This window comes from Apis florea, unplaced genomic scaffold, assembly GCF_048593485.1.
Source record: "Apis florea isolate Af1SG1 unplaced genomic scaffold, ASM4859348v1 contig_2495_pilon, whole genome shotgun sequence".
NCBI lineage: Eukaryota > Metazoa > Arthropoda > Insecta > Hymenoptera > Apidae > Apis > Apis florea.
This window is the reverse complement of record NW_028256595.1, coordinates 4492501-4517500: the sequence shown is the minus strand read 5'-3', so window position 1 is coordinate 4517500 and position 25000 is coordinate 4492501. Positions and strand designations below refer to the sequence as shown.

Here is a 25000-nt window from a genome sequence, read left to right as displayed (position 1 = left end):
TCGGAATCGCGTCGCGTATTCCGTGTCCACGCAATCGCGAAAATCGATTGATTTCTCCACGCGCTCCCTCGCTTTCTCTCTCTCTCTCTCTCTCTCTCTCTCTCTCTCTCTCTCTCTCCCCCATCATGTCTGTCTTTGTCTATTTTACCTCCACGATCGACTAATGTAACGCTTAACCTCGAGATTGTATCGAGGACATTAATAACTAAGGACGTCGAGATGGATCGCGCGTAAGTACGTGCACCTTGCTCGATCGCAATTTCCCTCGTCTCGCGGATCCTTCTTAACGATAATCACGATAATAGCGTCTGGAAATTTACAGAAATAATCGTAGAAAATGTGCGAGCCGCCTTCGATCCGTTTCTACGACGCGGAAGAATCGCAAACTAGCGCGAGGATCCACGATGTTCTTTATGCACGATCGATCGAAATCGTTGGAATTTTTGTTGACAAATCGATCGCGATAAACGACACATACGCGCGATTTCTTATTCGAGAAGGGCGGTACGGGCGTCTTTCTCGATTCGAGATAGATAGATAGATAGATAGGCGATCACGGATTCTCTGATCACGCGGCAGGGGATGTCAGCCAGGAAACCGATCATTGTGGTGCGAACGATGTTTCCCGGAAGCGAAGTCACCGCGAGGGGAAGGGAGGAACGGAAGAAGGAAGACACAAATGGCGCGGATATAAAGGACGCGGCAATGCCATTAGTAAAATTACCGCTTACCGTGTTATCGATACGCGAGCATGGGAGCAAAGAGCATTCGATAAGTGTGACACGTTCCACGATGGCGAAAAATCAAAAAAGCTTCGCGCGCAATCCACTCTTCCTACCTTTCCGATCCACCGAGGAATGTAATTACAAATGACATTGCTCGACCTGCTCTATCGACCAACTTTTAATGTTTCAACGAGATTTCGGTGTTCCCCGTTCCATCCTCGTGGAAGCGGTCAGAGTCGCCGATTAAACACAGAGATTTCCTTAATTTCGAAAACCCGTTTCGTAATCCCGTCCATTCGTTTGATTTTTAATTCGACGAAAAAATTTTCCACGCGAGGTCATCGGTTTAAGAAAATATACATTCGCGAAAAAACAGTCCCTATCTCGTGACGAATCGGACAAAAATCGACGAACGATTAAAAAAAAAAAAACGGTGTTAGAAGAACGTCGAATAAATGGACGGATTTTTGTTTTTTTTTTTTTCTTTTTTTTTAAATTGAAAAAAACAAGCTTGACGCGTGAAACGGGCCATTCTCCGCTCACGGCCGAGACAAAGATTTACGGGAATAATCGGTGTTTTTCTATGCACCGGCGGAACTGGCGGCGGAAGCTCTTTTCAAGCTTCCGCGAACGTCGTGAAGGACTGCCGGTTTTCCGAGCGCGCTGTAGCCGACTCGTTTCAATGAGCTGTGTCGTAGGAGTAGCGGATGGATAGACGCAGAATGGAGAACTGGCAGGAGAGTGCAGTCACTGATTTAACGCGGGACAATTGAATCCAATTACAACCGCCGCAGCAGCCAGTGGATCTCAATCGTGGCCGTAACGCGCCTCGTTTCTTCCATTGCGGTGGACACGCCGCATCCTTCCTTGTATTACCTCGATTCGTATATCTCTCCCTCTCTCTCCTCTTTTTTCCCATTCCCTTACCCCTTCTTTAATCTCTTTCTACCGCATACCGTTGACGCACATCGCCTCCTCCAACTCCGCGTTTCACATCCGTGTTTTCGCAACGTTAAAGTTTTAAATACACGCGCGCATTTAATGCATCGTTACATCAGCGTCGTAAACGCCCCCCTCCCAACGTGCTCGCATTTTTATTTTCTCGCGCGTCTTCTTCCGACTTTCGCGCTTCTTCTTTTTTTTTTTTTATATTTTATCTACACGATCCCGCGAATGAACGTTGAAATCCACGCTCGATGCGAATCTCCTCGTTCAACCTCATCAACTTTCGACCAAAGTTACGAAAAATTTACCACGAGCGCGTTACGATTAATTTGCTCGAAAATCGCGTTATTCGGGTTTGTCACTTTATTATCGATCTTCTAAACGCTTCAATCCTCAAAGAAGCGATTGAAAAACAACATTGGGAAAGACGTGTTGGAATAATCGAGGAGACGCGTAACCCGACCCAGCCAGTGTATTCGAGTCTTTCCCGAGTAAAAGTTGAGGCGCTATATTCGATCCATCGCGTATATACAACAAGTATACGCGAACGTTTTCACGGTTTAGAAGTTGGAAAGGTAGTTAGGGACGTCGATACGGTTTACTCGAGTCGTAAACGAGGAAACGGTCTCGGCTCGTAATCGAAATTGCCACGCAATGCGAACCTCGAACGCGAGAGGCGGGGGAGGATAACGCGGTATAACGCTACGCAACGTAATCTGTCTGTCTCAGACTAGATGGCGTGCTCCAGTGGCTGCTCTGCCGGCCGCCCCTGGCTGTTCATTAGGGGCCGCATTGTCCGCTAACTAAGTACAGTCACCCCTTCCTACTCCAAGCCCTCGAATCAACCTACTGATCCCCGAGCCCCTTCGAGTTCCACAAATCCCTTCTACACCCCCGCCGCTCCCCGTTCGCAACCATCCTCCTCCTTTTCTTCTCGTTTTCTTCCCTCGACCGCGACCACAGTTCGCCTCTCTCGTATTTCTTAACCTCGTGGCTCGGTATAGGACACCTTTTGCCAACCGCTTACCACCCTCGTTTACCTCCCTCTCGTCTCCACTACCAATCTCCACCTCGTTCCTCGATGCGCTCCGCTCGATTCCCGACCACTGTGCAACTCGGCTTCTCACCTCGACACCGATACTCCTTCTCCTCCTCCTTTCGTTTCCGATTCCCACGAGGGTGAAACGAGAACTATTACACCGGGCGCAGCCAGTCTGAAGGACTGAGAGGAGATCGCCGACTTTCTCGCTCAAATTCGAACTTTCTCTTTTTTTATTCTTCTTTAATTTTCGCCCGTTGAAAAAATCGAGCAGCACCCGTCTGTCCGCTCGTCACGCCGCCGCAGACACGGATTAATTGGAAAAAGAGATTGGGGCCGAGATTGAAATTGCCGCGCGATTAAACGATACGATTGTTCCCGCGATTGTATCCCGTTGACCGCGCGCCCTCTTCACCGGAGAATGTGAAAAAGCTTCTTCGCCGTGGATTCTTTTTTTCGAATTATCGAGGAGAGGGAGAGAGAGATAGAGAGAGAGAGAGAGAGAGGATATTATTGGAACGGGAGGAAACGGAGATCTTGGAATTCGGTTGAACCGAATGCGAGGGATCAACGCGCAACCGCGATTGCTCGCCACGAGTCGAATCGAGCTAATCCCTCGGCACGCGAACAAGCGTCAATCAGTATATCAAAGTGGTATATGCGAGCGCACCCTCGGAACGTGACCAATATATATATATATATATATGTATACATATATGTATGTATGTTCCTTTGATTTTTCTCGCTTGTATCTGATCTTCCATCTCGCTCGATCCTCGCCTCGACTCGTTATTTTTTATACTTTCTCCGCGCTTTCCACCCCGTGATGGTGCCATTGAAAGGTAAATATTGAAAAGCGTTCCGGACCGAATAACCGACAAAAAACAATTTTTTAACAAACACGCGGCCGTGCAAACAACGAAACGTCAATACGAAAGTCCGTATACTTGCCACAAATTAATCGAAACACGGTGGAGGGAGGAAGCGAATCCTCGCACGGTTTCGCAACGATATCCCCCGGTGTAATAATCGGCTGGACGGTATTCCTTTCTCGTTCTTCCCCTTGGCAACCTCTCCGCAGCGGCGACGAGTGGCGTCCCGGTTCGATTACGCTCGATCGTACGATGCACAGCTCATTGTGTCGAGGATAGAATCCAATCAAGGGGTTGGCAAGCCACTTTCGACCGTCCACGTCACGGCCAATCAAACGTCGCTACTCGTGCATGTAAATACACGTTCCAACAGCCGCGTGAATTTATACCTCCTCTCCGTTGTCTTGACCTTTCGCCCCGTTCCGTTGATCGATCAACGCGCGGAAGGATGCGAGATCATGAACAGAGAGAGAGAGAGAGAGAGAGAGAGAGAGATGAGGCGAGCTTCCGCCGATAAAAGCCCTCTCCCTCCTCGATCCTGGCCGCTCGAACTCGTTCCGTGGGCGCCAAAGGCAGGGGAGGGGAGTCGATTCACGAAATTAGAAAGTATAAGCGTAAACAGAAAGGGAGGAAGGGAGCTATAATTCGATCCATCGTCGTGGTCGACGTCGACCGTCCTCGTCCTCGTTGCCCGCTAAATGCGCATTACAATCGGCCAGATATGGAAATTTAGTTACGCCTACCCAACGTTCTGGAAACACTGTGGGTATTACCCGTAATACCCTCCTCGGCCCGCTTCCTGCCAAGCTATCCTTCTACCGGTGGACAGCTAACCCCTCGCCACGACCGAGCGAACGGCCAACTCGACAGGGCCGTATTATCCAGCCCGTATACCTAACTATGTAAATAGAAGTCAGCGGAAATTGGTCTTTCGAGTCGGGACGTGACCTCGCGCCGTCTTAACAGAAAAACCGGCGTCGATTCCCATCCACGTATTAGATTTCCCCCAATTTCTCTCTCGAGATCGATCGATCGATCTTCCGATAAGTGAGGGCAGAGGGGGGGGGGAAAGACTTGGAATTGTTGGAAACGCGACGAGGGGGGAACGAAATCGGCGGCAACATTCGGGACAAATTTCGATGGTCGATCGAGATCGAAGCCGCGTTAAGCGAGGCGATGCTCGACGTCGAACGTCACACAAGACACGGCGAAGGGATTTCCAGTGGGCGGAAAATGCGTTCGTTAGCCGGGCTTATCGTTTCGAAACCGGTACGAGTCGCGGTTTAATCGCTTATCGCGAGCGTAACTGCATAAAACATGTTTCGCGTATATACAACGCAACGCGACAGGATCCCGAGCATTTAACGCGCCCGCATTAACACGCACGAACGTCCACGTTCGAAAAATCGGCGATTCAGATTTCCTTGTCTCGCGATAAATATTTTCACCGATCGAAATTTAGCCGATCCGAGCCACGCGTTCCAATTTCTATGTAAAATCTTTCCCGTTTTCGTTTCTTCCTGTTCTCGAAAGGGAAGCGAGGCCGGCGAGAGAAACGAAGCCGCGTGTTATCGGGAAACCCGAATGAACTGGAAACGCTTCGGGCGACACGGATTCGCGAAACGGGGAGGAGATCCGCGAATAAAATTGATCTGTCCGACCCTCGGTGAACGACAGGACGTATTATCTCGTGATGGAGAGGGAATAATAGACGTATCGGCGGATACGACGAAGAATCGTGCACGAGACACGATACGGAAACATTGTGGAATCGTGGACGATGATGGTTCGCGTTTTCGTATCGATCGAATTCGACCTCGACCGGCGCTCCCCTTACTTTTCATCGGCCGGTTTCGAGATCGAGCTCACGCTAAACGCGGAAACGATCGATACTTCTCTGTTCTTCGACGCGTAGGATCGATCGTGGGAAGGTGCCCCACATATTTAGCAACACCCTGTATAGATAGAAAGTGCGCGGAGAAGAGCGACCTTCTCGCAATCTCCTCTCGATCCAATATCCGAGTTTTTTGACAGCAATTTCGGTCACGTCCGATAATATATCTGGATCATTAATATAAAGCTCGGACCACACACCGCGCGTCCCTCGCGGGGAAATTGCTTTTCAATCCCCTATACCGCCCTCCCTCTTCCCCACATGATAGGGAGCTCTCCTTGCCACCCCACCATCGCCGCCGCTACCATCCGTCTTTGGCTCCGCTTCAGTCCCCGCTTCCATCCTCCTCCGCTCCCTTCCCCTCCCACCTTTGCCCTCCTACCTATATCTCCGTCTCGACATCCACTCTTCGCTCCAGACACTCGCAGGGACCACCACCACCCTTTCTTGCGCCTCTTTCCATTTCGATCTCTTCCATTTTCCCCTCCCTCCTTGTTTTATTTCACCGATAGATCGCCCCTCTCGTAAATTTTAACGATCTTCTCCTACAAACGATCTCTACCCGATCTTTTCGATTCCCGCGAATCTACGCGAGGAACGACGCTAAACAGCTTCATTCCGTTCCTTTTTCCCCAATCGTTTATTCGTCGAGCAAATTCGTGCGCGAATGGAAACGCGAGTCGACGAGCGAGGCAGAGGGAAAGAAGAAAAGGGAAAAGGAGAAAAGGCGCGCGAGGGAAGCGGTGGCGTATACATATGCGTCGATACGGAGAGAGCGACGGAGAAGCGTGCACGGAGCACCCTCCATAAAGAAGATCCCCTCGATCAGATAAAAAATGTATTATAGCCGCCATGATACAGGTCTCGATACTTCGACGAGACTTGCCCGGGAACGGACAGCGTATCCTCCCGCAGGATTCAACCCCCACCGTCCCTCCAACCCCTCCCTCGAGCAACCCACACCTCACCCCACATCCTCGGATCGGTGTGTTTCTCTCTTTCAGCCGAGCGCGACAGCTTCTCTCCCCCTCGCTTGGAAATTGCTATCGGACGATTCAACCTCGAATGCAGATCGCTGCACTCTCTCGAGTCTCGAGGATGACATTCGACGAAATTAGATTCCGAGGAAAGGAAAAGGAAACACGCATCCCCCTGTCCCGCTCCCACTCTCTCCATCCACCCCCCTATTTCTGCCTCCAATTCACCTCCTTCCACTTCTCTCAAGGCTCATCCCTTCCTCCGACGACGACGAAAAATCCACTCCTTCCCCGTTACTAGCCAATCTATCGAATGGCTGTACGATGCCGTGCCCCGCTCTTGCAAACGCTCCAAACTTCTAAACAATCGCGCGCCGCCCTTTTCAAACTCAACGCCGACCAAGTCCTTTTTTCCCATGCCATGTTGCGGAAAAAAGAGAGAGAGAGAGAGAGAGCGCGATTAAATCGCGGAGATAAAAACGAGAATCGATACGATTCGAGGACGATTCGAGACGTATGTGCGCGCGGGAGGGGATTTTTACGGTGGAGACGGCGCGCGATAAAAAACAATCCCACCACCACCGTGACATCGATAACATTAGTCTAAGTAACGTAATTGGCCGGCTTCCCCGCAGCATGGCACGAGTGCAGTCCGCGTTGTATTTGCGACGTCGAATCCAATTTTACGGTATCGGGGTCGGGAAAAAATAAAGACGGATGCGATCGAGTCGAACGTTGGTGCTCCCAGCGAGATCCTCCCCGTATCAATCGAGAAGGAAGAAATTGATCCGCGCATCGAAAAAAAAGTATTTCTCGAGTATAAACGAGAAGATACACACCGAGAGAGAGAGAGCGTCCACGTTAAATAGATTACATCGATCCACGAGGAGGAGGAGGAGGAGGAGGAAGTTTTTACGAGCGCTCGTCTCGCATTCTCGGCCGAGATGATGGGAGAGTCTTTTTTACGCTGGCCTCGGTGCGCGAACGCCAGCGTAGCGATCTCCAAGCGGATTGTACATCGCCTCGACAAACTCCGTCCCGCGATAAAAGTTTAAGAGGAGGGAAATGGCTCGTGGTGGTAGAACGAAACGGAATCCAAACGGAAATGTGCGGGGGATTTTTAAGGAACGAGACTTTAATCCGATCGGTGTACGTACGAAATGGCACGCAGAAGATTCACGGAACAAATAAAAAGGAGGAGGGGAGCGCAACGGACAATGGAGGAATATTGAGATGAAGGAAATGAAGGTCCGGCCTGGAAGAAGCGCGCGAGACGGGGATTGGCAACACCGGGTGGCTAAAGGGAACTCGACGGAAAAGAAAGGGGTAGGAGAGCGTTTAATTCATTACGGACATTAAAAAAGTAAATTGCCCCGTGTCTAGGAAGGGGAAAAAAAAAAAAGAAAAAAGGAGGGGAGAAAAAAGAAGGGGCAAGATGATCATGGCGGACATTCGGCCACGAAAATATTTAATTAAATTCACGACCGCAAGATACGCCTGTTTCGTTTGCGCTCGCTCAAGCGTACGCCCGAAAACCGAAAGTAATTATCTCGGTCTTTCCGTACGACCGGCCACGTCTCTTTTTCCTGAAAAGAACGGGGAATCGCCGCGTCGATGGATCGTTCCTCCGATATCGCGAAAAAAGAGAGAGAGAGAGAGAGAGAGAGAAAAGAAGGAAAAACGAAGGAGAAGAGTACGGGTGAAAAGAAACGGCATCCTCCGGTTTCGAACCTCTGCGTCCTCCTCCTCCTCCGATCTTTCGTCGATACTTTTTTTTTCGTCCACCTTCATCGCCTCCCCCGCGGTCAGCTCGTGCACGCTAGAGAAGACAGAACGTATCGAGCGAATTAGGCGCATGACTTGCGACTTTCGTGTTTCACCGCACGTGTTTCCGAGCGATCCTCGTATTCCAACGATCTTTCGTATCGATCCGCGACACGATCGACGGGGAGGCGCGACGAGGATCGATCTGGTAGCGGGAAAGTAGGCGAGCGTGTTCGGCCGCGATTCGACGAGGACCGAGCCGAGGCAACGAATTAATTATCGCGCGCACACGAAACGATCCTCTATTTACGTTACATTATTTGCGCGTATACGTACGACGCGTCATGCCTATCCCCGGCAAATACACGGCTGAGCGAACAATATGTTATTACGAACAAGCCTTGTAATCGACCCCTTATATCATCCCCCTCGTGTGCCGCAATCTCATTACCGGAGATGCACTTTCTCTATTAATACCGTAAGGAAATAACTTTCGGGATTCGTCGAAAGACGAACTCGAAAAGAACGAGGAACGAGGCGATCGCCAAGAAGTGGAAATGTGTCTCCCCTCCCCCTTGTATTTTTCGATCCCCAGGTTTTCGAGAGATCGATATCAATTCCCTTCTCCCTCCCCACCCCGCTATCGACGATTTCAAACCGAGCGAGCAATCGCGCGGGAGAGATCCCTTTTCGAGCGTACCGCGGTATAATCGCTAATTTTCTCTGCAGCTACGAGTAATTCGACCGTCACGCCGCGTGTTGGCGAATTTAATGGATTCCATCGATTTGTTAGCGCGGCACGTCGCAACGGCGAATAGATTCGACCGATCGTCCCACGTGAGCGAGAGAGAGAGAGAGAGAGAGAGAGAGAGAGAGAGAGAGAGAGATTGTCGACGCGCGCGTACCGAACGAAGCGTTTGTCATCGATGTTCGCGCGTGTTCGATGCGAAAAATACGTTGTGAGCGGCTCGGGAGCGACTAACCAAAATGTATTTTTCCATAGAGCAATCAGGACGGATGCGGAGAACGACGGAGGAAGAAAAACAACCGCGACGATCGCGCAATTTAGAGTAAACTTAATTGGGAAACGTCGTTCGATTCGACAGGGAACAAATCAGACCGCTAATCGAACTCGATGCAACGGATATTAAGGATTCCAAAATGGGGCGTCAAACTTCCAGGATAATTCCATCAACTTTTTCCTCTCGAAATCGTGACGAATCGAACGATTAAAATAAAGCGAGAGAGAGAGAGAGAGAGAGAGAGAGAGAAGAGATCATCGATTAATCGCGAAACGGCTACAATCGGGGAAAAAAAATACGCCCGTATCCTCGATACAAGAGCAGACATCAAACGGATATTCGGCGGATCCTCGGCCTCCGAGTATCCGGATAAGCCGAGGTCCCCGAAGGTGATGGGATCGAACTCTGCGATTGGTGTATCGGTTGCGGCACAGCGTGGCGCCTCCTTTCCCCCGGTATGGGAATGCAACGCGGGATCACCGGGGTGACAGGTTCCTAATGGAACCCATAAACAGCGTGCGAAGCACGTTATGTTTTCCAAATGAAATCCCGAAAATTGGTTTTGAGAGTCGACGCGGCGCTCCCCACACGCGCGTCCGCCTCTCTCTCTCTCTCTCTCTCTCTCGCTCATTCATCCGCTGCTGGCGATCCGCAACCCGATGCGGTCTGGCCCATGGAACTGGTCGTGTAACGCGTCCCCGTGTATCGCCGTTGGTGAACGTAATAAATAGTTTATCGCGGATCGACAGCGCCATTACTAATGTCTTTTATCAAACGGCTGATTCCATATTTCCGATTACCGGGGAAATTACTTGGCCGCGTCCGCACGCGAAATCATTAAACACCCCCCCGTGAATCGAAAAGCGCCGCCGTGTTTAAATACAGGTCGGGGCTATTAATGACAATAAAAGCCCGCTGATTTCGCGTAAGATTAATTAAACGTTTCTCGCGTATATACACAGAGAGTAGAGAGAGAAGGAGAGAGACGGTGGTGGCGGTGGTGGTGGTAATAGTGTTTCCCTGATCGTTTGCGCCCGTTTCGACGTAGACCCCGGCAACCGCGCTGCTTCGTCTCTTTCCCTCTCTCTTGCGCGCGCGCGCGCGCGACCCACACACTCTTCCGCTTTCTAGTCTCTCTCTCCGTTATATTCGCGGCGAAATTTCGGAAAAGGGTCGCTCCGCCGGTGTAATTACTCGGTTTTCTTCTAATTAGCGAGGCGAATACGCGCCGCTTAGACAGAGAAGCGCGATCGTTTGCGAGGACGGTCGGTGCGACGCTAATTCCGGGATAATTGGCCGCCGGTCCTCGCGAAATTTATGACCGGGTAATTGGTAAAAACGGTGTTTTCGCGTACGTGGGAACGTGGGGGGAGGGGGGGGAGAAGAAGGCTGGGAGAGAAAAGGATGGGATAAAAGCGAGCGATCGGTAATGCGGACTTAACGTCGTTAGGGATCAGCTCCGCGTTTATATATTTGTATAAACGTTGGCGCGCGCGCGGCGGAGGCGCAACATTAATTTATTGTCGCGAGGCGAACGGGGGTGGCGAGCCAATCGATAATTATAATAACGAAAGGGAGCGGCTACGCGGAAAACACCAATTGGCCGTTTAATATTTGTTTAGAAATCGGCGTTTCGTTTCGCGTGCGAGCCAGCTGGGAGGAAGAGAATTAGCGTTTGTTAAAACTGGCGCGCGCGAGGGGGAGAGAGCGGAAAAGAAAAGCGGGAGAGAGGGAAGGGGGGATTTAATTCGTTTCGGGCGCGTTGGAACGCGATTTCGTTTTAAAAACGGTTTGGAACGGTGATTTTTCAACGTGGGCGAAATTTGGCGAGAGCGCGCGAACGTGAAGCGTCATCGTGGGCCGCGCGGCAGTCGAAAAGGGTCGGGCGAAAAGAAATCTCGCTTTGTTCGGTGAAATGACATTGCGTAATTACTCGGTTATCTCGCCGTTTAATTTAATTTTCCGTCCAATGACGTGTCTACTTTAATTACAAGCACCACTCGTACGTGCCCGATTAATATTCATCCTCCAATACTCTAATAACGTACTACTGTAATATCGTACCACCGTAATGCCGTAAATGTAATAATAGCCCGATTATCGTCATTTACGCAGAAATAATTATTCCTCTCGCAGAAGCCATCGTTGCTATACAATAGCGAAAATGGCCACCCGCCGCGATGAGGCGGAAACGCGAAAAAGGAGTTTCGCGAAATATCGAATCGAATCATCGCTTCAAGATCGCTTAATAATATATCTGGCACTACTGAACGAGAAAGAGAGACAGAGAGAGAGGAGGGGGGGAAAGACACGTTCGATGAAAATATTCATCCGCGATTCATACGTACAACCCCGGTATATTAGAGAAATTAAATTTCATTTTCTACCGCCTACTTGGCCCGGAACACACAACTGCGGAATATTAAAATAATGGCCGGATCGTTGTTGCTTCGCTTAAAAATCACCCCAACACGAGCATTCGATGTTCGAATCGATTATAGCGTATTCGAAAATTCGTATCCAAGCTGACGGTGCTTCGATCGAAATTCGATCGAAGAGAGAGAAAGGGGAGACCGATCGCGCGTAAGGAACGAAAAAAGATCGTGGTTTCGTTCCACGGGGGGGGGGGGAGGAGGAGGAGGAGGAGGGGAGGGATTCTCGCATTATCGCGAGAAATCGAGCGGACGCTTCCGTAATTTTATTAATCGTCCAATTACGGAGAATCGATAAACGGGCGCGTAAACGTTTCTGTCGAACGCAAATTTCTCTCGAAACGTAAATTTATAAATATTTCGCGGTGGCGACACGAGGGGCGAAGCCAGTTTGCCCGGCAAGCAAAATGCATTAAAGAATCGCGGAGGCTTGCAAACTTTCTCATCGAACTCCGTAACTAACGCGCCCCCGAAAGATTACTCCGGAGAGAGAGAAGATTGGCCGTATTTACGCGGCAAAATGGATAGAGGGGGGGGGAGGGCAGGCGGGGGCGTGGATAGGCAAGCCGACCGGCCGGCCGGCTGCCGCTCTTCGATCAAGATCCTATACCGGGGAAAGCCTCGCGAAATTATATTTGATTCTAATCTAACAAATGGGACGGGAATGCAATCTATTTATTTACACTTGGCTTCAACGAACCGCGGTGATAGTATTGTCGGCCGGTCGTGCCCCCTCTTTCTCTCTCGCTCCTTCTCCTCGTCGGACCTCCTCATCGATTTTGTACGGTGACGTTGCTCCTAACGCGAAACTTTCGTTCGTTCGACGCTGGTTATTACCTGTGAAAATCGATGGACGAGGAGGAGAAGGAAGGAAAAGGCGGAAAGAATGGAGAGAACGAGGTAACAAAGCGCGGATGAGTTTATACGCGGAGAGGAAGCGCGGGTACGATTGGTCGGGATGTTTTCGAACATCGGTGCGCTTCATTCTTCGTCGAGTCGAGTCGAGTCGGCTCGCTCGATAAGCGAACGAAGGGACAATTGTTTGGCGGCGGAAAAGACAGCTGGTCGAATCGGCCGCGGAGAAGAGAGACGCGACGCGATGGGACGAAGTGGCTATTTTCCGCCGACTGCTCACCGATTAAAAATCGAATCCCCGCCAAGTTACGGGAAAGACTGTTCGAATCTACGATCGGATGCGAATGCCTGCGCATCTTTCGTTCCTTCTTCCCCACGGTGACGGTGTGTCCACGGTGTGTCCACGGTGTGTCGATCGCGCGCGAAACACGATCACAAAAGGCGGTTGCAGGGACCGCGATCGAGGGGATGGGAAGAAGCGAGGTGTATATACGCGCTTCGGCCGGTATATACAAATACCGAGGCCGATATTTATCCCGTGACGTTATTGTGCACGCGATCAAAGGGAGAATCAAATTGGACGCACTTAAGGACGGTAAAGGAACGACGATGCTGTGATTATTAATGGGCATCGAATAATGAGAATAATACCCCGGACAAGCGCAAGGGATCTCTTGTTGTCAGCTAATCCAGCATGGTTGCTCACTGTCCGATCTATTATTGGAGATCACGTTAATCTTGGTAATGCGATATTATTGCGGTGAACGGTCGTATCGTGACACCGGTATAATCGTCGAAGCCTCTCTATGCGGTGGAGACTCCTCCGTCAGACAGAAATCCGAGACATCGAATCCCGGTACAGGAAACGAGAACGGTGACGAGAGGAGAGAGGGGGCGGGGAGGAGGGGGAGGGGAGGGCATTAATTACCGACAGATCAAGACGATCGCTCGCTTCGAGTAACGTTCTTATAACTATACCTCCCCTCCCCTCTCCTCTTTTGTCTGCTGCTCCAAGAATTAGATTGCTCCGAAATGTGTTGATCGATCGGTTCGATTATTCGTGGCGAATGGCGTGGTGAATAGAAACGATGGAAAGGAGGGAAAGGAGATTGAATTCGAAAGCAAAATTGGAATTTCGACGGAGGGAGAGGAGGGGCGAGGGAGGGAGGGAGGGAGGGAGGGAGGGAGAGAGAGAGAGAGAGAAGCGACGCTCCTCTCGTGTCCAGCCGAAATGGCGCCAGAAGAAGATTAATAACCTTGAAATTCAAGCATTCGCGAGCATGTACGCGCGCGATAATAGAGGACTGGAGCGCGTTACGTTGCATAATTAATCGAGAATCCGATATCCAATTGATAACTACGCCCAGTTCCTTTGTTTCGTTAGAGGAGGCGTCACTTCCAGGCAACCGATCCAATACTTTTATTGATAAATGAACCGACAGCGTGATTTCTGAAGGGGTCGGTTACCGTGGAGAGAAAAGAGAAGAAAAAGAGCGGAACCGGGAAGAGGGAGGGAGGGAGCATCAGTCGATAGGGTGTATAGGCGGACCGATAGATGGACGACGATAGCCATTGTGTGGAAGTGGCTTTGGACGGATGGTTCGGAAGAGAGGGATAGGGAGCCGCGCAGAGAGATTAAGGAAAGAAGAAGGAAGGTTATAAACGCGTATTACGAACTCGTTAGTAGGTCCATTAGGAACGAAGCTAAACACATCCACGTCGTGCCATTATCGCGACTCGCGAGCTCTAATTAGACCGCTCATTATGTCGCGTTTAAATATTTCCTTACATCGATGCCTATTCCGTATCATCGCGGTGTGTGTTGGTTAGCTCGTTACGCTTGCGAGGTCCGTTTGCTCTAACTTCTATACGCCGCCGGCGTACAGAAGTCGTTGTGCAATTAATTCCACCAATTTACTTGAAAATTTATCGCGGCCGCGGCTACGGGGAAAGTGGCCTTCCCCGTACAAAGTCGCGGCTGATTTGGAATAATTAATCGCAAACAACGTCGACTCGATCGCGCTCATAATCCGCGTATTGCGCGTGTTCGAGCGTAATTTGCGATTGATAAATGTCACGGTGACTGACGAGCTCGTTTAAATAATAGGAAATTAAAACCGGGGGAACGCGACACCGAGCATATCCAATGGTTTCATAACGGAGACCAATAGCGACCTCCGTTCCCACCTATACCTACGCGCCTATTATACTATACGATATTCCTGGTACACGTATCGAGCGAATAGTTTATACGAAGTTCGCGATAGAGGGACGTTTGATTAGCATATCGAAATCGGGTGAAACGAGAATCGAGACCGCCGCTCCTCTTTCTTTCCTCGTTGAAACGCGTCTCTCGCGTTATTAATCGAGCCACGCGGATTTGTTCCACGCGGAAAGGGAAAGGTCGGGTTGGCCCGTCCATGTCAGCGGGAATGATCGGGTGGCCGCGCTTTCTCGTGGATTTAAGAAGATAAAGAAAACGAGAGAGGTCCGAGAGGGGGAGGCGAGCGAGGGTAAGAGGGTAAACGGTTATAGGAGGGTGGGAAAGGACGACCGTGAAGTAAATAGGAGTCCTGCCCGTTCTGCCGTAAAATTGTATGTGAAATTGTGCGATGTGTCTTGCGAATTGAATCGCCGGAAACGACATTGATTTTATTGCTTGTTTTCAGTGCTGTATACCTTCTACCATTCCCTCTTTTTGCCTTCTTCCGATCTCGAATCGAATGGAGGAGTTTCTCCTCCGTGTTCGCCACCTCCTTCGTTCCTCCTCCTCCTCCTCCTCTCTTCCTTTCCCGTTATTTAAACTATATACGCCAACGCACTTTCCAATCCATTCCTCTTCGCGTTATCCATCGAACGAAATTTCGTTCTCGCTTTTCGTGCTCGAATATATCGTGCTCGAATATATCGTGCTCGAGCGAGTATTATGACCGAGGAGAGAAGAGAATAAAAGAGAGAGAGAGGAGAGGATGTTCCGCAAGAAATCGGAGAAATCGTGAACGCACGGGCGATCTTTAATACGATGAATCATCCTGAGCCGGAAACTTTTTTGATCGGGGGATTGGGCGGGATGGGATGGTTGCGGGTTCGACGGTCGGGACACAAAAAGGGCCGTGAAAAATCGCCATCGGCCGGGATTAATTGGGCTTATTAACGCGAGCGAAAGAAGCGGGGAAAATTCCAATATCAGCCCACGGCCTCGCCAACATTTTTATATACGGATAGAGGGCAGGCGGCGAGCGAGTGGGGGGAGGGAGCTGAAGAAGAGGGTAGAGGGTCAGTAGCAGGCATCCGCAGGTTCCGCCCATAATTTGTTTTCAATGATTTACCACGGGCTAATTGCAGAATGCAGCGAGCGGTAATATCGCTTTGCAGCGTTACGTCCGGGAGCTAGCTATACTTTAGTTTGCAATTTAAACTTTACTTCCTCCGGAATTGATTAGCTTTTAGTAATTAAGCAAGCAACGCCTTGGACCACCCCTACCCCTCGACGATCCACTCACCCATCCTACCCAACCTGTGTTATACCCACCACCTTCAACCCCTGCCTCTCTACTCCTTCTTCGCCTCCTAACCTCCTAGTTTTCCCTCTTCTCTCCTTTCTGCTCGCCCGTCCTCGGACGCACACCGTTTCGCTTTCGCTCTCCTGCGCCTGCGCCCGAGCACGCGCGCGCTCCCTCATACAATCGCACACACGCACCCATACAACAACCGTACGCACCCACTTACGCGTATACACGCGAGCCCACCCAAACTTCCTCCACCTTCAATCCCCTGCCGCTCTCTCCCTCTTTCTCTCTCTCTCTCTCTCTCTCTTTCAACCCTTCGCTACACCTCCCTTTCCTTCCGTCCTCTTTCGCTCTTTCCTCCTCTCTTCCTCGCGTCTTCTCCCGCCTTCACCCTCTCTTTTTCCCCTCCCTGTTTCGCTCCTTCTTCGTCCCGCCGCATCGCACGGCTGGGTTTTAATCAACGCTTTACGAGTGTGAGACAGAGGAAGTTAAGCCGAGGAGAAGCCCGAGGAGAGTAGTGGATGCTCTCGTGTACGTGTACACGCGCCACCCTTCCCTGTGTACGTGTGCGCCCGTCCGTCCGGTCGCGTATATATTTTTTGACGCGCGAAAACGTAACCCCGAGAACTCGAAGCCTCGCGTGTGTTTCCCGTTGAATCGAGTGCGAAGCAATTTCGGCAAGGAATGCGTTTCCCTCGATACCTCGGTATACGGGGGTATAGCTTGCCCAGACGGGACAGGCTCAACCAATTTCAACTTCCATTATACACCCTTACCCGATTCCGTGGACGTATTTCCAAAGTATGCAAAGCGACTGATCTGGATTTCCATGGTAATCTCGACGCTTTACGCCTTCCCTCCACCGTCCTACTACCGTCTATTTCCTTCGTCCCACTCTTCTAACACTTCCGATTTCCTTTCGCGAGCAACAACAACCAAAAAAACTCCATCTCTTATTTATTCCCTTTTATTATCTCCCTCCTGGTATCTTCTCTTCTATATATAGAGAGAAATAAAAATATTATTCGAGAAAAAGCATCGAGTTTCAAGCGTGAACCGTTAGTAGATCGATCCCCGTGTGAGGGGTAAATAAAGAGTAAATAAAAATTCCCGTAAGCGAGTTTAGCGACTCGACGTTTTCCAAACCCTGACGATCAGGACGTCGCAGGTTTCGGAAACACGCGGGAATGTAGCACGTGCGGACGAATTTAACAAAAAAAAAAAAAAAAAGAAAGAAAACGCAATTTACGGACAATGGAATAGCGGTCGGGGTTCGGCGACCCCGGTCGAAGCGAGAGGATACTCGGCAACCTGTGCGGAAACAAGGACTACGTTAGGCCACGATTCTATCGGAGGGGGAAGGGGAGATGGAAAAGAGAGGGATTCTCGCCTAGTCGCGAACCGATTCCAAGGGTTTCTCGATAACCCTGCTCCCCGTTTCCTCCACATCCACCGTTCCCTCCTCGCCCCATCCCTAGACATCGTAAAAATGTTGTTTTTTAATTTAGGATACCGCCGCGAGGTTAATATACGGCTTTAATTCCAGGATTTCATTTAGGGGGTTAGTCGCCTCCGCGCGTTTCGAGAGGGGTGGGGGGATCGCGAAGAGTACATCAGATACTACTACTGGGATGGTTGAAAGGAGAGGAAAGGTAGGAGAGATGTGTACTCGAAAGACTAGAGAGTTTGACCGCGCTCGCCGTTACACGGATGCCCTTTCACGTTTGCTTGTTGACCAAACGTTCACGAGACAAAACACGATCGTTCGATTACTCGTATCTGCGTATTTGCGTGTTTGTTTATCTATTCGGGGAAAAGGATGATCTCACCGCAGAGAGAATTTGACGATTTATTACGGGATGGAAAGGTAATACGAGAGGTAAATGCGATTATCTAATTGTTTAAAGGAAGGTAGAATTTTCATCGGTTAATCGAGTGATCGTAATCGTCGAAGAAATTGGTCTCGGGTCGGGAAACGTTAACGCGACCTTCCCAGCCACCCTTCCTTCTCGGGCCAAGTTCGGCGGGAACGGCGGTCGGTCGCGCTAAGGCAATTAAAGCTCCACCCAATTAATGCCTCGGCGAACGCGGCGGGGGTTGGTGGCGAGCGTTGCGAGGGACGTTCTTCTCCCTCCCTCGCTCACCCTCTCTCTCTTCCTCCTCTTCTTTCTCCCCCTTTCTCTCTCTCTCTCTCTCTCTCTCTCTCTCTCCCCCCCTCTCCCTCTCTCTGTCTCGCAAACAACGCCTTCTTGCCTGGCAGACGCCGCGCGGAAATTTCATTCGGCCATTGAAACGTAAATGTACGCCGCTGCGAGCATTTCATTCGGCCGTTGAATGCTACGGATTGTCCGATAATGCTCGATTTATACCGCGGCCAGATTCAAAAGGACGACGTTATATTGTGTAATACGGGGAACCGGCTCATAACCGAGGAGGCCTTGGATTTATTTCGCGGAACGTCGAATCAAAAACGAGCGGCCCGCACGCTTCATTCCGCTTCGAGTTACGCCACCATCGTTTCGAACGAGTCGCGCGGTTAACGTGCGGGGAGAGGAGGGGAGGAAGGGGAGAAAAGAGAGTGCAAAAAGTAGTCCTCGAGTACGGTACGCGGTTCGTGGAACGTGCACGTGAAACGGAATCAATGAAACCTCGTGACTCGACTTTTCGGTAATCGTAACGAAAGTAATCGTATAAAAGTAATTTCGAATTTAATTGGAAGCGTAACTCGTCTCTGTAACGAAGGAAGAGGAGAGGATACGATTTCTTGGCAAAACGAGTTATACGTGAAAGGTAAAACGATTTATTTGCACGGAACGTCTCCACGCTGTAAATGGATCAACGCGACAAGTATAAAATAACCAACGCGAGCATTGATACAACGAAAGCGCGCTGTCGCGATGAAAAAGTCGTTCCTCCTAACGTTAATTAAAACGTCCCGCATCGGAACCGGCATCACCGACCACGCTGAACATCGCGAACACCAACGAGTATCGACACTCCACCGTCCACGTCGATTCCGATGTTCTGGCTCCGCGAGTAATAAGATCTACCAATCGCGACCGTTGCGTGGTAAATCGATTTAAACGGCTAAATCGGTTCATCCGCTTGAACAGATATTCCTTTCGAATCGCGATTCGCGTCGACCGCATTTATCTTCAAAGAAATCGGAAAGGTACTCACCGATAGAAGTGGAACGAGATCGCTGGGAGAATCCTTAAACTTCCAACATATGATAGGTTAGTTTCCTCGATCAACTGTGGCAGACACTCGTGAAACACACTCGCTACTGAACGAACGAAATCCAGTCCTCGATTGGAACGGGACGGAACAGAGACGTGACTGGATGAAAAGAGTTGCGTAGGAATTAAACGGAAGTCTAAAGGAGAGGGGAAAAAAAGGGAACGGAAGAGGTGATGTCTTCGATATCCAACACTTATCGTTCGAGTCACTTGTCGCGCGATATCGATCGATCGTACGCGTGCCGCGGAGTCTCGTGCGATGTAGAGCCGCGGCACGAAAGTATAATTCAATTCATTAGCGGGTATGCGGTGTCGTGCACGCGGTGACGTATCGGTAATAGCACACGATGCGTCCGATGTGCGCCGCCGCCGGAGATTGAACGATAACGGAGCAATAGTATGAACGGTGTGGCGAACGATAACGGGAGAAACGAGAGCGAGCAGGGGCTGCCGGTTAGCCCGCAACGGCAGCTCACTTCGGAATGAAGAGAAACGCGACGGTACGCGAGGCGACGCGAGACCGCCAACCACTCGGCGCACTCTCGGCTAGACTTTGCTCGGCACACTCGTCCGGCGTCTCCTTGCTTCTCGTCCTCCGGCCGCCACTCGTCGTTCCATACTGCGACGTCATTTGGCACGTCACGCGTGGCCGTGCGCATGCGCGGTTGCCCGCTCGGCGCGTGTCGCGTGAATTCTCGCGCACCGCGTTCGCGTTCCGTATACACGCATCGAGTGATACACGCGCTTTGTAATATATACACAAGCCACCTTTATCAATCGGAGAGTCGCGATTATATACGCGGTCGCGCGAGATAGGCAACCGTCAATTTTACGAAAAAAGAATATCACGCGCGAGAGGATTAAAGATAAGAAAACTCGAGAAATCTCTCGATTGTCGTCGAGAATTGGAGAAGGGGATTGGCACGAACGATCTTATTTTTGCAACGTATTAGTTAATTTTTTACGGGATACGGAATTATAGAAAAGTTAATCATTTTTTTTTTTTTTTTTTTTTTTTTTTTTTTTACGACTAATTTAGTTAACAAAGATTTTTATACAGTTACCGTTACTTTATATCGTATTCGAGAAAAATCCATCTTGACGCGATCAGAGAAGAAGGGGAGAGGGGAAAAAATCAAGAGATTGAGTTTCTCATTAAGCTGCCGGATCTTCTTTTGTTTCCTGGCTTGGTAGTTAAATTCCGTCGAGAGAAGGAGAAAAGAGAGAGTCGGTCGTGGAGCGCTTTTGCGTTTCAATGGTAACGACGAATTAGATGACGTCGCGATTACCCGGTGATAAGCGAAAATATCCCAATCGGGTGGGCGGTGCGCCAGTACTGCAATAATTACTGCTAATGTAAATGTTCGTTAATGGGCGTTATTAAATGCAACGCGGTAAAATAGTCATCGGCGGCGTCACGGGCGTACAAGTTGCACCTATGCCCGCTAACCGGTCCAATTATAATAATTAAATGAACATTATAATTAGCTAATTAAATCAAAAGCATTTCGGCGAGGCGTGCGTGCACACGTCCGACACGCACGATCCGGTGGGTGTACGTACGCTGATTTTCGGCGTGCGCGCGCTCCAAGAGAATAGGTATAAAGGTTTCACTCGATGACATTGGTAAGCGGTATTGTTCGGCTAGATTTTCTATGATTTTACAGGCCGACCAATTTCAGGTCGGTTGAGATTACACCGATAATCAAATTGGACCCGTGGCAAACAAAATGACGGAATATCCAGTATTGTTAAAGCATCGCGTCGCATTAGGAGTTTAACATTGTTGCCGGTGGTGCCATCGTGCTCGAGCATATGCGAGGAGGGGGGGAGGGGGATACGCGATGGGCTCGCGCCCCGGGCGGGATTGAAATTTTCTCATTTCTCCCGATTTCGATATTGTACCGATGTCGATCGGTCGAAGAACGGAACGGACGGTTGGTGATGAGCGAAGCGAAAAGCGGTGGATTATTCGACGGATTTTTTAATCGAATTCCGCGGGAGGTATCAACGTTTCCCGAAAGAAAAACCGGGTCAATTAAAATTAATGGATAGCGTAATTAGGAAAGTCGTTACGGAAACTCGCGCGAGATACGCTTCAATCCAATCAAGGAAACGAGTTCCTTTTCTCGTCTTTAAAAAACTATTAAAATCTCTGTTGGCTGAACGACCCGCGCAAAAACAAACTCCATCCTCCCCACCCCTCTCCCTCCTCCCTTTCCCCCCTCCCCTCTCGACCTCCGTTCTTTCTCTTGATTCTATTCGTTTACCGGAGATGTTAACGCGTTTTCGTTCTATCCCGTTAACCGATCCCATTAGCCGTAGAGACATCGTGAAATCGAAGGAGAGAGATAGAGATAGAAGAGAGAGACAGAGAGAGAGAGAGAGAGAGACAAGGGTGGAAATATTTCCGGCGTTCGTTATCGACGAGGAGAAGAGGTTGGATTATTTTAACGAACGCGAAGGGAGAAAAAACGTCTCGATCGCGTGATCCCTAATCGCAAATAATTGTAAGCCAAAGCTGGATGGTGTGATTCCCCGATACGCGTGTACACATATTACCCGTCCACCGATTCGTCTTTCTGTGTTGGTACGTGTGCCAACACAGTGTATATACATGCACGGGAAGCTTTGCAGGCCAGCCGGTTACAGTGACTCTCGAAAAGCACCTCGTGTCATTAGTATGTTAATTGGTAACGGTCTGCCTACCTACCCGGCTGGCTGCCACATCGAGTTTCGTACACATATACGTCGCCGGGGCACGGCGTGTTTATACGTTAAGATGTTTAATCGCTTCTGTAATTATACTGTCCCTCAAAGGGTTAATTGTCCCATAAACCCATGAATACGTTAACGAGCGCGCCGTGCACCTCGCGAACATCGCCAAAGAACAAGGAGCCGAGGTTGGCGAGGGATCGACGGGGAAAGTTGGGGTGGCGAGGGATCGACGAAGCTGGAACGCACACGTGCAAGTATGAAGGTTCGTCGCGCGAAGGGAAAAGTCACGGAAAGAGGGGGATGGTAGATCGCAGATACACAGATTTCTCCAACTTTGATCGATGATCGACGCGTCTCGGAAACGCGTGACTTTCGTTTCCTGGGAAAGAAATAAAAAAAAGAAGAAGAAGAAGAAAAAAACGAGATACAACGATCCAAGCTATAAACGTTTCGAGGAAGAAAATGCCCGTTTTTACAATCACGAAGAAGAAAGGAATTGACTGGAGGAAGAGTTGATCTTTGTTCTCTACTTAATGCGAACCGGTATGGCATCGGAATTTCCAGGGAAATGAAAGTGTTGAGAAGGGAAACGACAGGGAGAGGGAGTGCATTGTCACTCCGTTATAATTAAGAAGATAGACTTTAAATCCAGAATGCGAAGCGAGGGAGAGGGGAGGGGAGGGAGGGGAAAGTCGAGTCGTTGCGGGCTAAACGAGTGGTAAAAGGCCGGCCTGCAAGATGTAGAAGGGGGTATGACGGGACAGGTGGGAGAGAGAGAGAGAGAGAGAGAGAGAGAGAGAGAGAGAGAGAGAGAGAAAGATTCGGATGGAAATTAATTCATTACTCTAATGCGTTGAGCGAGAGAATAGGCCGACAGTTGAAGCGTTGAGTGCCAAGTATTTCGCGAAAGATAGATGTCTCGTTTTCATTCCGAAAATTAACACTCTCCGTTACTTGCCAACCACCCAACTATTTTTTTTTTTTTTTGCTTATTCCACAGCCTGGCCCATCTTGCTTAAATTCCACTTACCTTTGTTGCCTCTGTCCGTTTCGTATTCCCTCTTCCGCTCCTCTATTTATTTCCCTTTATTTACCATTAACTTTTACGCTATAATAATTTTGAATTTCTTCTGAATTGACCGGACCATCCATTGTCACAATCGAATCGACGAGACGTTCCAAAAAAAAAAAAAAAAAATTCAAATTCAAACGAAATGAAAAACAGATGATGCGGATGATTTCCAAATAGATCGTGAAAGCATTTTCTCGAAATGCTAATTGCTACACTTAGATCGTTTCAAGATAATCGTCATCGATGAACGAGAAATTGTGGGGCGGCACCGAAACGGGCAACGATAATAACCCCGTTCCGGCGGCGATAAACGACCAATCTCCTTTTCCATTTAACATACATCGCTAATAATATCTGATTGGCGGAATCGAGTTCCACCTCGTCTTCTTTCTTTCTCTCTCTCTCTCTCTCTCTATCTCTTATTCCCTTTCTTTTACCATATCCGACTGCCCGACGATCTTTCGACAAGGTTGCAGGATGGTATAGGTAGGTCGGGCAGGACCTGTAATCCGGCTATCAAGCGAATCCGGCGGACAGGTCGAACTCGGACGTGTCACAAAGTCGTCCTAAAGAGTACCATTGGTACCAATTTAAAGCGAATATCGGCCGCGTTTCCGCGGATATACTATTATCGACTTGGAAATCGAAGTGATTTGGACAAGCTTTGCCCGATCCGCAACCTCGCCGACCGTTCAAACAGCCGTCACGGACACGTGTAATTAAATTTAACGCGCTAGCCCCACCCCCCCCCCTTCCCTGACCTTCCCCGTGACCCACTTCAACCATACCCCATTCCGGTTGTTTCTTTTACGCTATTTCTGTTTCACCACTCGCTCCGTCGACGACCCACTTTTGACATTTCAGGTAAACCCAATTCTAGGTAAACGCGGATATATATCGCGTCGATTCCGCCATAAGGCATAATTTGATAATCGAAATGGATGGACAGCGACGCGACGCGAAAACGGCACTAAAATCGAGGGGATTCGCGTATTGAAAATGGTAATATTTTCGGTCAGTCTCGAATTAATACGAGAGGGAATAGGGAGAATTTCGATTGCAAGGACGAAATTTTAAAGAGGGTGAAAAAAGGGGAAGTAAAAGTAAAGGGAGAAACGTAGAAGAGTAATTGGTTTGTGAGAGAAAGAAGCAGTTATGGATATCGGGGGTATCCATACCCCCGTAAAACAATTAAACGGCGAATCGCGCATTTGTTGGAATTTAAATGCAGCAGTTGAGGAAAATGATTCGGTTCGCGCGCACCGTGTAATTTATTCGTTCGAAAACGCGGGAAACTAGTTTCACCGTTCGCTCGGGCATCGTGTCCTGCTCGATACGTGGTCGGGAAAAGAAACGGTTTCGATCGAACGATCGTCGAACGGATAATGGAAGCGAGGGAGCGCGCATCGATCCGTGTTTACTTTTTTAAAATTCGTCCGGACGGTCTCTGTCGGAAGGAAAGGGCACGCCGTGCCCTCGTCGCTCGTTGCTGATTGCGGATGCCTTCTTCACGGCCCCCGATGTAATTTTCTGAATGACTGCGTAATTAAAACTCTAATTTCCTGCGCTTAATTGACCGGAGTCTTGGTTCCCTCCTTACTCGGTTTCTCTCTTCTCCTTACCTCGCGCCGCTCGCTCTCGCCTCTCCCGTCCTCCCTCCCTTCCTCCATCTCGTAAACCGAACAACGGAGAAGACAGCCCGCCATTCTTCGCGCCTTTAACGCGAAAACTTTTTAACCGTCACGCGCCTAAAAGAGACGGCTTAATCGAAAGAAATTTACGGCTACTTCGACTACGCGCGCCCTTCGTTTTTTCTACTTTTCCCCCGTTTTGCCGGCGAATTCTCGCGAACACGGAGAGAAACGCGAAATTTCTTCGGATCCGATCGAATTATCGATCATTTTTTCTTCTCTCGTACGAGATAAATCGGTCTCTGG

The 25000-nt window shown here is 49.6% G+C and overlaps 1 protein-coding gene across 2 annotated transcripts in view; it reads right to left on the bottom strand.

Annotated features, from left to right (window-relative positions):
• LOC100866008 (LIM domain only protein 3) overlaps window positions 1-20230 on the bottom strand; it is a 58697-nt gene extending 38467 nt beyond the window's left edge. For both annotated transcript variants that reach the window (XM_086907008.1, XM_086907011.1), the window contains exon 1: window positions 19215-20230. The gene's annotated coding sequence lies outside the window, so the exon portion shown is untranslated. The remainder of the gene's footprint in view (window positions 1-19214) is intronic.
• Between the last annotated feature and the right edge of the window lie 4770 nt (window positions 20231-25000).